Source organism: Lactuca sativa, chromosome 3 (genome assembly GCF_002870075.4).
Source record: "Lactuca sativa cultivar Salinas chromosome 3, Lsat_Salinas_v11, whole genome shotgun sequence".
Taxonomy (NCBI): Eukaryota; Viridiplantae; Streptophyta; class Magnoliopsida; order Asterales; family Asteraceae; genus Lactuca; species Lactuca sativa.
Window position 1 is genome coordinate 26,251,356 of NC_056625.2, and position 12,376 is coordinate 26,263,731.

At 30.5% G+C, this 12,376-nt stretch overlaps 1 long non-coding RNA gene across 1 annotated transcript; it reads left to right on the forward strand.

Annotated features, from left to right (window-relative positions):
- The first annotated feature begins 6,221 nt into the window (after positions 1-6,221).
- LOC111884110 (uncharacterized) lies at positions 6,222-11,956 on the forward strand. The gene is made up of 4 exons (XR_008231188.1): positions 6,222-6,381; positions 7,838-7,921; positions 8,005-8,208; positions 10,609-11,956. It is a non-coding gene; the product is annotated as an uncharacterized LOC111884110 (long non-coding RNA).
- The last annotated feature ends 420 nt before the right edge of the window (positions 11,957-12,376 follow it).

A 12,376-nucleotide genomic window follows, 5' to 3' on the forward strand; every position in this document is an offset into this window, starting at 1 on the left:
AATTCACACAATGTCCAACATGTCACGTACAACATGGACATCAAATTCGATTCATTGTTGTGCCGCTTCAAATCTATGCATTTGAAATGATAAGGCCAAACGTCAATCAATATCGGAACGACACCAATCAAATTGGTGACAAACGGATTAAGGTGAACCGACAAGTGTTCTTTTAGAGGGCTTTAGAAATATGATGCATTGAATGGACACAACCTCTCATACCCTTCTTTAAGATAATGGGATATATATACCCTCTTCTCTCCATTCCATTTATTCTGTCTCGATTGCTTTTTAGTTTTCCGTATGCATTTTCTCTTCCTCATTGTCTATTATCGTCGTTAATTAATGTTTTTTTTGCAGGGTCTAAATGGAGGTGGTCTAAAGCGGTGGCAGTTTAAGCCCGAAGATGAACTCTCCTTGGATTACATGGTCTCAAGGATTTCTTTTCTTATCCGAAAAATTGTTAGATTTTATTTGATTTTTTGAAATCATTAAGGAACTGATGGTCAAGTAATATCTCATGGTCTTCTTATTTTCTTATTTTCATTTACTTATCCTTTGAAAGTAGCTTTGATGGATTTGTGATTTTTTGGTTTGAAACTCTTTCAAATTTCAAGCCTGGGTTTGTGATTTTTTTCTCTGGCCAATATTACTTTTACAAAGTATTTAACGTAACTTTAGAACGGCCATCAATATCTATTCACAAATCACATCGGCTATTTATGTCTCTGTGTCATGTGTCCTATCAATTGAACGATGTGCGCGATCAATTTCATTTTTGTTTCATTGTATATCCTTTCGTTTTCAATTTAAATAAGGGTTAGGGTTCATTCTTACAAAATCATTGTTTCTTTAGCTCCCTGAAGAATATTGTATTAAAGTTGGAAGATATCTAGGTAGATTAAAAATGTTTTCCATTTATGACTACTATTAAAAATAGCATCGCTCCCAATTTTTTACACCGTCTCTTATATGGATTTGATTGGATTTTGTGATAACCAGGTTCGAGGAATGAATATTTGTTTCTGAGTTCCTTTTTTTTATGGATTCACATTGGACATCCCTTCTAAGCACATGTATCTTTTCTTCAACTTTATAAAAAGTATAAATAGAATGTAACAATTTTTTAAGAAAATTAATAATAATTTTTGGCAGAATGAATGGTACAAGTTAAAAGCCTTTTCTTAGTAATAATTTTTGGCAGAATGATACAAGTTACAAGCCGTTGGATCTAAAGAACATCGTTCTTGTACTCCATGGGTTAAGATCAAATTATAGTAGTTCCCCACTGAATGTTATAAGATTAGAGTATAAGCAAGATATGGTTAGCTAATGACAGACCCCTTTTGTTCTGTTTTTTTTTTAAATTCTGAGAAGTTGTGAACTTTATTTGATTTTTTTTTCACAGTTCAGATGTGTTGCAAGTTTGCTTTCTCCTGAACGACCAGAAATGTTATTTTAATAGACAAGAAGTTATATTTGCTCTACAGTATGCCTATTTAGCATATAGGTTTTGACATGTGTTTTGTTTGTTAATAAATCTTACAATTAGAATTGAAAATTGAGGTTTTGGTTGTGAAATGGTAAAACATTAAATGTTATTTCTAATTATATATTTCTTTTTGTAGATTAATTGATAAGCCAATTAGCCAACCAAACAACTATTGAGTTCTTCATATTTCAAGTCGTTTCTGATCTCTTTTCTAAACATTTTATGTGAATTGGGTTTCTTCCACCACATTTATCTCCATTAGTGACAATGATACAGAAGGGTATGTACATAAATATGCCAAAACCATTAAAGACTTCAAGGTGCTGCTTGAAAAGAGATCCTTCCAATGTCAGGTTATGAAAGATGACTTTGATAATGCCCACAATTTACTTACTAAGATTCTTATGTACGACACTAAGCCTAAAGAAGTTGCTGAAAGAATGTCAGCCTCCTGTTTTACAAAATATAGTTTGCAAAGTACATTCAGACTAATCATTTAACATAAAAGAATTGACCTTTTTTTATCACATTTAGTCCAAAAAGGGTAAAATGGTCATTTACTAATTCATACTATTCTTTCTGTCCGAAAAATGACCCCTTGTACTCACATTCAATCTAAAAAGGTTAAAATATTTGTTTACTTACATTCACTGTTCTTTAACTACAAAAAAGTGATTGTTCTATGTTCAATCTAAATAGGGTAAAATGGTCATTTTATCACGTTCACACAATTCGATTAGTCTAACCGAGAGACTGTTTATACTCAAATTCATACAGTTCATTCAGTTAAAAAAAGTAGAATTATGCAATTGTCATATACTCACATTCAAAACAGCTCATTTATTAAAAAAAAAAAGTGATTGTTTATACTTACATACACTTCATTTTGCCCTTGTGAAAAAATCTTACTGATCTTTAATGATGGATATGTATCCCTAGATAAATAAATAAATATTTTTATGCAGGTGTATTCGACGGCAATAACTGAAGATTTAATATAGATTCCACCATTTATGTAATCTTATTCAATAAAGATTACCACCATTGATGTGAGCTCAAAAAAAAATTATGATAGAATCTTATGATGACTGCAATGAGAGTACTCCAAACGTGCCTATTATAAACAAACATGAACTACGAAATTTAAGTTGTTAAATATATGTTTTTTAGGTATAATCATTTGTTGTTGCTTATGAAGTCATCATTAGAAGAGAACTTAGTTTCTAATGTCAATTTTGAAAAAACCACACCAATAGATATAATTGATTGCACACAAAATGTGTGCTATAACACACATTAAGCTATGAATTTGCGTATATCCATAACCCAAAAATATAAAAACTTGTAATCAACATTATCATGTCAATTTAATATATTTACCCATATATAAATACCTTAACAAATCCCAATGGATAGAAACCAAGCAATTTGTGGAACAAAAAATAAATTACACATCTATTTATATTAAATATAAATCATGTCCGCGAAAATACAACAACGATATAGCAAATTATGCTTACCAACCATGGATAAGAATCCTAAAATGTAAATTTGATTTCAATATATTCATTTTCCAGTTATATTTAATGTCCGTTTATGCAGGATGAGATAAAATTATTCATCCTTATACAGACCTGTAGTTTTTACATAAGAAGCACATCTCCCATTTCGTACTTCATCAAGGGAGCTTCCAATAAAGCATTGTTCTTACATTATTATCGAAATACTCGATAGAAAAACTATGAATGAAAGTTCATTGTTATTTGATGTATTTAGCCTTATAAAATACCGTCACAAAAGAACAATGCAAGCATGAAATGTATTTCATTGAGTATGGGTTGTCAGCATAATCTTGTGGTTTTTCTAAGAAATACCGAAAACACTATTCATGGACCGTGCTTAGCACGGACCTCTAATTTTTCTAGTATATAAATAGAGGAAGGATCATTTGAGATCTCAAAGTTTCCCGAGAACCCGAGAACCAAACGAAGGCCGTTAGATCAAAATAATTAAATGTTAGGATGATTTATGGGATTTTCGTAAATAACAAAGGGAAAAAGGAGGCGGGGGCATCCTATTTCACATGAATCAGGGGCATTTTAGAGACAACCTAATATACCGTCTAATATGCCAGATCTGTTCCTGGTTCAAATCGGAATACAAGATGGAGATCAAAAATCTAATCGGCGACCACCTCCTTCGCTCTCCAGAAAATCAACGCCAAATCCTCCTTCTCCGCCACACATTCTCTCATCCTCACCGAAGATCGATCTTTGTCTCATCTCCGACCTCAATCACCATCAATTTTGCTACAAACGCTGTCGTTTGACTTCGTCAGATGGTGTTGTTTGCCTCTGCCTCCATCTGATTGTGGAACTGTCTTCGTCTCACCTCTGCCAGAAATCTCTCTCAGCCTATCGTTGCCTCACGCCCTCACCTCTTCAATTTCAGTTACAGTTAATACCAAAAACTTTGGGTTTTTAATTGTTTTCTGTCCACGATTTCAATCTCATGTTAGGATTCTAAATCAATAGAATCAACATTTCAGATACTATCTTCAACAGCGATGGAGCTCTCGATGAAGTTCGTCTCAAGTAAAAAGCATCTGTCATAGCTCTCTGTTCTGTTCTCAGTGATATTCCTAATTCGAAAATGGTAATGTTTCCGAATTTTCAATTATATTGTAATTTTCTCTTTCTTTTTTAAGTATCTAGTCTATTGATTCCTCTATCGATCCGGCGGATATGGAAACGATCTTCCAATCACATTTGAGGTTCACTTCACTAGCCGATCAACTATGACGGCTTATTGAGGAGTTTCAGGGCAGCGATTTCATATATTGCCGGTATATCGGAACAAGTTATTCACAAAAGGCATCTGATTATTGCAACAATTCACCAACTCTGATCTCTCCATTTTCGATTATGTTTCAAATTGTATCATCTTTTGAATTTGGTCTTCTGGTAGGTATTTATAACCTCTTCCTAACTTTTCTCGATTTATGACTTCAAACTTTTTTTTATAGTTCCAATTCAATAAATTATTTTTTGATTTTGTATAAATATATTTGTTCATAGATGTTTCTCTTATGATGGCAACTATTTCTAGGCTATTATTTATGCGACTGTAAGGCCATTTATGAAGAGTATAATTCTAAGAACTACAAGGATGGTGGTTGAGCTGTAGTGGCTGGAACTTGTGTGTGTGTGTGTGTGTGTGTCCAGAGATGCTATGGTAAAATTATATGGCTTTTTATTCTATACATCTTAAATATGGATCATGATATGAATTTGTTTTGGATATTGGTGTTGATCTAACATATATTCTTGTTGCTATTAACCCTTTCTGACAGTTAAAGAGATTTCAATTTAATAATTATGTCCAAACGGGTGGTAATTACAGGTAAGGCTTTGCAGAAATTATTTAGATTACTCTGTTTTGTATTAATACGATATGATGTTGGTCCTAATAATTTTTTATTTGACACGGATCTTGTTGTAGGAGTTATGCTAGTGTTGTTTCTACAACTCTTCCTCCATTCGACTCCTTTGAAAATCACATAAATCGGATGAAAATCAATTTAAGTGGACAGAGTGTGGAAGATGGAATTTATTATTTGAAAAAACACCTTATATTTGGTGTGTATTGTGGAAGTAAGCACCTTATTTACGCATTGTGTTTTGAAACGTCTCCCAATCATATCATTTTGCTTTCAATTTTTTCCTTATTATGACACTATACATTCAAAAGTCTATCCAATTATAGCAGCGAAAATTTCTTTGTATTAATAGGAAGAAAGGAAAGTAGGATGCTATGATGTACAAATCAATGGAAGTCTGTTGCTATGTATTGAAGTTAACCCAACAACAAACATGGCATCACTATCTTAAACCCTAAAATACTTGGTATCTTTCTTGGAGGCTCTTCTGGTTTTCCGCCATCATCATCCACCACAATAGTCCAAGCACCAATGTCAGCACCAACACTTGCTGTCCTTTTATGCCCTGAAACTTTGCTCTCATGTTTCTCATCAAGGTATTATACTTTTGAAGGAAGCTTTTGTATTTGAATTTTATTTCTTGCATTTGGTATTGAATTTTCTTGTGTCTAGTGATATTTCTTTCAACCAATATTTATGATGGACTAGCTGTGGCTGGGGGCATTTATGGTATTATACAGGCTGGGCACATCAGATAATTGATTGATTTCAATTCAAGACAAGATAAAATGGGCAGACACGATGAGTGAATTTGACAAGAAACATAAAAAAGAGAATGAAGAAAGACTGGAAGAAGTCAAGAATGCACTCTCTCTCAAGGTCAGCATACTAGCACTATTCCTTTTAATTTTCTTATCTAGGTAAAATATAAGATAAGGTCTTGATAATATTTTTGTTGTGTCTGAGTTCTAAAATGAATAGTTTTTTTTTGTGGGAGGGGGGGGGTGGAAGAGTGAAAATAGGAATGACTTGTTTTTGGATATTTTGTCGATATGTGTTACTTACATGTGGCACAAGTTACAAACTGAATCCCAATCAACAAATTTTTGGTTATCTATCATTAGATAGTTTTAATCGTTTCACAAATATAAATGAATGTTTGGATTATAATTTTTTAAAAATCCAGTAAGTCATTTTTCATAATACACTCAATCTTATTTCACTACATTTAAGAATTGACCAAAATATCCTTTTAACATAATAAAAACTTTTCGTTCCTATACTTCCAGACAAGAAAAACCCACATGAGTCTCCTTTCTTCTCTCGTCGCCTACTCAGGTGATCCCTGATTACCTGTCGTCGATAGCTCGCCGCTGACTTCTATTGTCGGATACCGTCGCACCCAACAACACCGGCGACCATTGCATACCACAGATTCTATTCGATTCAGGTGCGATTTTCCTCATCCTGCTTTCATTTAATTGTGCCTGCTCTAGGTTTTCCTTTTCCCCTGATTTCAGTTGAAATCGAAATCATATGTCTTTGTTGAAATCGAAATCTGTATGATGTCTGCAAATTTTAGATGTATGTGTTATTGTTTTCGTTCAACTGCATTCAATTGCATGCTCTCGAGTTTCGTTTTCCCCCTGATTTTTGTAATCGAAATCATATGTGTTTATTGTCTGCTGTCACTATAATGGTTATTGTAAATGCATATCATCGTTTGATTACAAATGAAGTTTACTATAAAAAATTATGTGGTGACTATATCTCTGTCTAACGATAATATGTTTCACAAAAAGTGTTTCCAAATTAACTCATTTCAGCATTGTAATGATATGACAGTCAAAACATGATGAAAATGATTGCAGTTAATTATATGCATTTACAATAACCTCTCTTTCTCCCTCTCCCTCTCTCTCAATATATATATATATATATATATATATATATATATATATATATATATATATATAATCTTACGTGGCTTTCAAAAGTAGGATTATGTCCAACAATCAAATAAAGTATTGTGTTATACAAATTATCAAACACTTAAATCAACTAACAATTAAAATTCTCAGTTTTGGACCCAAAACAACCACTGTGTAATGTTGTTTTAGCACACTTTAAACCTGTATAACTTCCGTTTTTATTTCGTATTGCAGAAGTTAAGACTTTTTATCTTTTCAGAATGTACTTTTGAAGGTCCAAACGATTTTTCTAAAATTTTATATGATTTTTACAAAACTGTCTATCAATGCAGCTAAATTGTGACTAGCTGGTGAAAAATATGATTTTCACTTAAGTTAGAAGCAACAAAAGGTTATGGAAAAATTAATGGATAAACTAGATTCAAAATGGAAACTTTGAAAGTTAAGGATCATTAATTCGATTCCTAGTGATTTTCTATAATTTTTCCAATACAAGGACATATTTGTAATTTTTGCTGAATTTTCCAGCTTTGGATTTCAAAGCCTTTTTGACCACTTAACACATTAATCCATCACTAAGAAGACCCATAAGGGTAAAAATTAGCCTCTTAACAGACGTTGCATTTCAAACAATAAAAATACCATCCTACTCACAACCCACTCATCAAGGTACAAAATATTTGGTGGAAAACAAAGTAGGTTGCATAAATTGGAACTTGGATTTCTTCCACCACCAATTCTCATTTCTCATAGAAGGACTTTGAAATATTGTTTTGAGGCTTATTGAGTGACTCAAAACATGATTTAATCTAAACAAACAACAACAAAATCATGAGCACTCTTGTATTTATTTCTTTTCTTTCTCTATCTCTATTGTTGGTTTGTGAGTATGAAGAAAGCAATTTTTCTGACTCCTTAGACATGCTTGAGGATAAAAGTTTAAAAATAGAAGATGATTCTGACTTGCCATCATAGTCAGGTGATGAACGTGGTTTCAGAGTTCTTATAAATGTTGATAGCTTTGGTGCTGTTGGAGATGGAGTTTCTGATGACACAAAGGTGGATATACATATATAGTCTTTCTTGAGTGTATTGATGGAGTCATTAAGGGGATTCTTTTTATTTTCATGTATGTTACATAGGATGCCTTTAGAGATTCATGGAAGGAATCGTGGTTTACAGATTGCATTCGCGGGAAGCAGTGCAATATATAATGATATATGCATGAGAACTCAACTGTAAAAATGGAAGAACAAGACTCGGAAGAAGAACAAGGATCTCCATGTGGATATGATTCAAAGTGTCATCTAACAACTCTTATATCAGGTCAATCAAAATTGATAATGGTTCGTGTTCGAATTTTCTTGAATTTTTGTATTTGTTTGAATCATGGTGTAACGGTTATAAGTAAACCACATGTAATTCATACGTGAATTACATGTGATTCACATGTAAATCACAAGTAAATCACATATGATTCACATGTAATTATGAATTACATGTGATTCACTTGTAAATCACATAAGAAATACATGTGATTCACATATAATTCACACATGATTCATATGTAAATCACATGTAATTCACATATGAATTACGTGTGATTCACATGTAAATCACAACTGATTCACATATGAATTACATGTAATTAACATATGAATTACATGTAATTCACATATAAATTACATGTAATTCATATATGATTCACATGTAAATCACAAGTGAATCACATATGAATTACATGTGATTCACATGTAAATCGCTAATGAATCACATATGAATTACATGTGACTTACATGTATATAATATCTAATTCACATATGAATTACATGTGATTCACATGTAAATTACATGTAATTCATATATGATTCACATATAAATTACATATAATTCACATATTAATCAAATGTAATTCACATGTAAATCACAAGTGAATCACATATCAATTACATGTGATTCACATGTAAATCACAAGTGAATAACATATGAATTACATGTGATTCACATGTAAATCACTAGTGAATCACATATGAATTACATCAATATGCATACATGCATTTTGTGTGAGTGGTCTTTGTTAATTATTTTTTTAAAATTTTCTTGTTAATTTCACATTTGAATCTTAAAAAATACAATCAAATGTGAATATCATATTATATAATCACATTTGAATCTTACATGATATAATCACATGTGAATCTTACATGATATATACTTGTGCATTTTTCTTAGTATTCTTGCATTAAAATTTTTTTTTTAAAATTTTGTTTTAGGTTTTTAAAATTTGTTGAAAATATTGAAGAGGTGAAAAGTGATAAATTGAAAAAAATATGGAAATCTTGATATGAAGAAATGATAACATTGTAAATCTTTTTATATTTTATTTTGTATCGAATAAAATACTTGTATTATGTTTATAGATTGATTAATAAAAATGAGATTTTTTATAATTTACTTACGAATATTATAGTATAAGAAATATGCATATATGCATTTGAAAAAATAAGCATATATGCACCTAAAACATTGATTTTTTTGTTAAAAAAAATGCATTTTGAAACAAATTGCACTTTTTACAAAAATCGTAGGTTTTTTTTTTTTTTTTTTTTTTTTTTTTTTTTTTTCTGAAAAAGTACAGCTTTTTTTCTAGAAAGAATGTTGTTTTTAAAAAAAATGCAGTTTTTTTTGAAAAAAAAAATTTCTGTTTTTTTTAAAACAAACGCATTTTTTTTTAAAAAGATGCAGTTTTTTTTTAAAAAAAACATTTTTTTGAAAAATTGAAGCTTTTTGAAAAAAATTAAAAAATCTCCATTTTTTAAAAAAACCAAAAATTATTATTTTTTAAAAAAATAAATCTGAAATTTTGAGTTATTTTGTTAATTTTTAGACATTTATATTAATATATTAAATAATACAAAAAATTAAACATTAAATGGGATTGGTAAAATGACGATCATGTCCTTAACGAATTACTTTTGATCCAACGCTTCACTTTTAGTTCTCGGGAAACTTTGAGTTCTCAACTGATCTCAACTATATTCATAGCCAATATATAGTACTGTACTAATTAAATGATAATAACACGGTACTGCCAACAAATTTATTTAATTATATATATATATATATATATATATATATATATATATATATATATATATATATATATATATATATATATATATATATATAATGAAATAAATTTGTTGGCAGTACCGTGTTATTATCATATATATATATATATATATATATATATATATATATATAATGAAATAAATTTTTTGGCAGTACCGTGTTATTATCATTTAATTAGTCCAGTACTATATATTGGCTATGAATTTTTTTTGATTTAATTAGTAAGTAATTGTTTGGTTTTCTATTATCCATATATGGCATCGTAGTGTCAGTGTGTGTATATGTATATGTGTGTAAACGAGTGGGGTTAGTTTTGGCCGTGTTAGACGTAGTCATTATTGACAAGGGTGGGGCGTAACTAAGCAAACAAACACATGAAGCCTGAGGGGTTTATCTATATATAATCACTTGCAATGCCTCCTTCATCTTTGCTGCCACAAATTATAGACTGTACGAGCGGTTCAAATCCACTCTTTATCCTTTTCTATCTTATCATCACATATAACTTCTTCACCTGTCATTTATTTTACCAGAAATTTTAAAATTTTAATCAAAATTCACTGCTAAAAAAAAAAGAAAAAAAAGGAAATTATGTGGAAATCCTTGCATTGCAGGAAAACATAGAAGTCTGGAGATTACAAGGACTCAAACGTGCGGTTAAACACACACACACACACACACACACACACACACATATATATATATATATATATATATATATATATATATATATATATATATATATATGCAAATAAAACTTGAAAGTATTGCTGATTTTGCAATTGCTTCCTATTTTAAATCTAAGGTACTTTAAGACGTTTAATTCACTTTAAACGGTAATTCACTTTAAAATGTGCATATACATCATACATATTCGTTATATCATGTATAATTATATTTAAAGACATTAATCATTCATATGGTTGAAGAATATGGTTGTTATTTCTGTACTCTTTTGATAACGTTATTTTATTAGTATACATAGTTTGAAAATGATGAATGATGAATATATAATAGAACGAGGGAAAATATAGACATATAACACTCAGTCTCTCAAGATATAGCTAACATGATTTTTATTTTTAATCTTCAAAACCATAAACATTGTTTTCCTAACCTAATCAAAGTATTAAACCAAATATTTGAGAAAGAACTTTAAACAAAATTAAAAAGAATACAAACAGATAAAACATTTTTAACATTCAAGGATGAAATCGAAAACAACCTACAAACTTTTCAGAACTTTTTAAAGTAAAATATGAGTAGATCTAAAAGCTTTTCACAACAATTATGAGAATGTAAATGTAGATACCCTAATTTGGAACACATAGCTCTCACTACAATCGTTGAATATCATATGTCTATTAGTTGTGAATAATAAATCCAATTATTTTTTATATTTTTTTTGGAAAGGAAGCTTAACTAACGAGGGTACCGGACCAGCTTTCGCGCATCAATTAATCCCCCGTTGCAAACATGAGCCTATGTCTCATGCCTTGGAGTCACTGTAGACGAGCCTTCATGACCACAAAGTATGAGTAGTACCAGAATTTAAACAAGGTCAATATGTTATCTACCATATTTTCCACGTGTTTTACCAAGTCACCACAACCCAAATAGTTAATGTTGTGGGTAGAAATTTGACTTACTACTTTTATACCTTGAACCTGTACTAACATCCCACGCAAGCCCAAGATCTAAGATTTATTTTGTATCTTGGCCTGCCATCGTATTTCTTGTGATATTGTGTGCATGGACTTAAGGCTTGATGGAAAAAATAATAGACCAAGTCAAATAGATGTGGCCAATGCTTCATGAACGTTGAAGACTCTCGAGAAAGTCGTGTCAAACAAAGATCAAAGATAATCCCATGAATGTCAGAATTTTAGGTATTCTTGTTATGTATATAAAGACTAGTTGATCGATGCACACATAGAGACTTCAACTAATTCTTATTCTTTATTTTTTTCGACACTTGAGCACATTCACATTATTTCTATGATTAGCTAGCATCCTTAATTTTATTTCGATTTAATACAAGTTCTAAGGGATGTGACTTTATCACCTCCCGAAGTTTTATGTCGGAGATCCAAAATGATTAAGGACTTTCCTCATAATTTTAAGTGTTCTTGCACTTATTTTTATTTACTTATTGTTGTTTAATCAATATACACTTACTTCGTTGTTTGTTTGATTCTTAATCTGTTTTCATATCAAATTATCAACATACTCTGTGGTATCTTGGTACTTTTTTAGTAACTTAAAGCTTCATTACACATATTCATTTATTTATCAGTTTAACATATTCATTACTCATTTTCATCTCATATATACTACACTATAATTTAATAAATCTTCGAGTACCATTATTTTCCTCCCCAT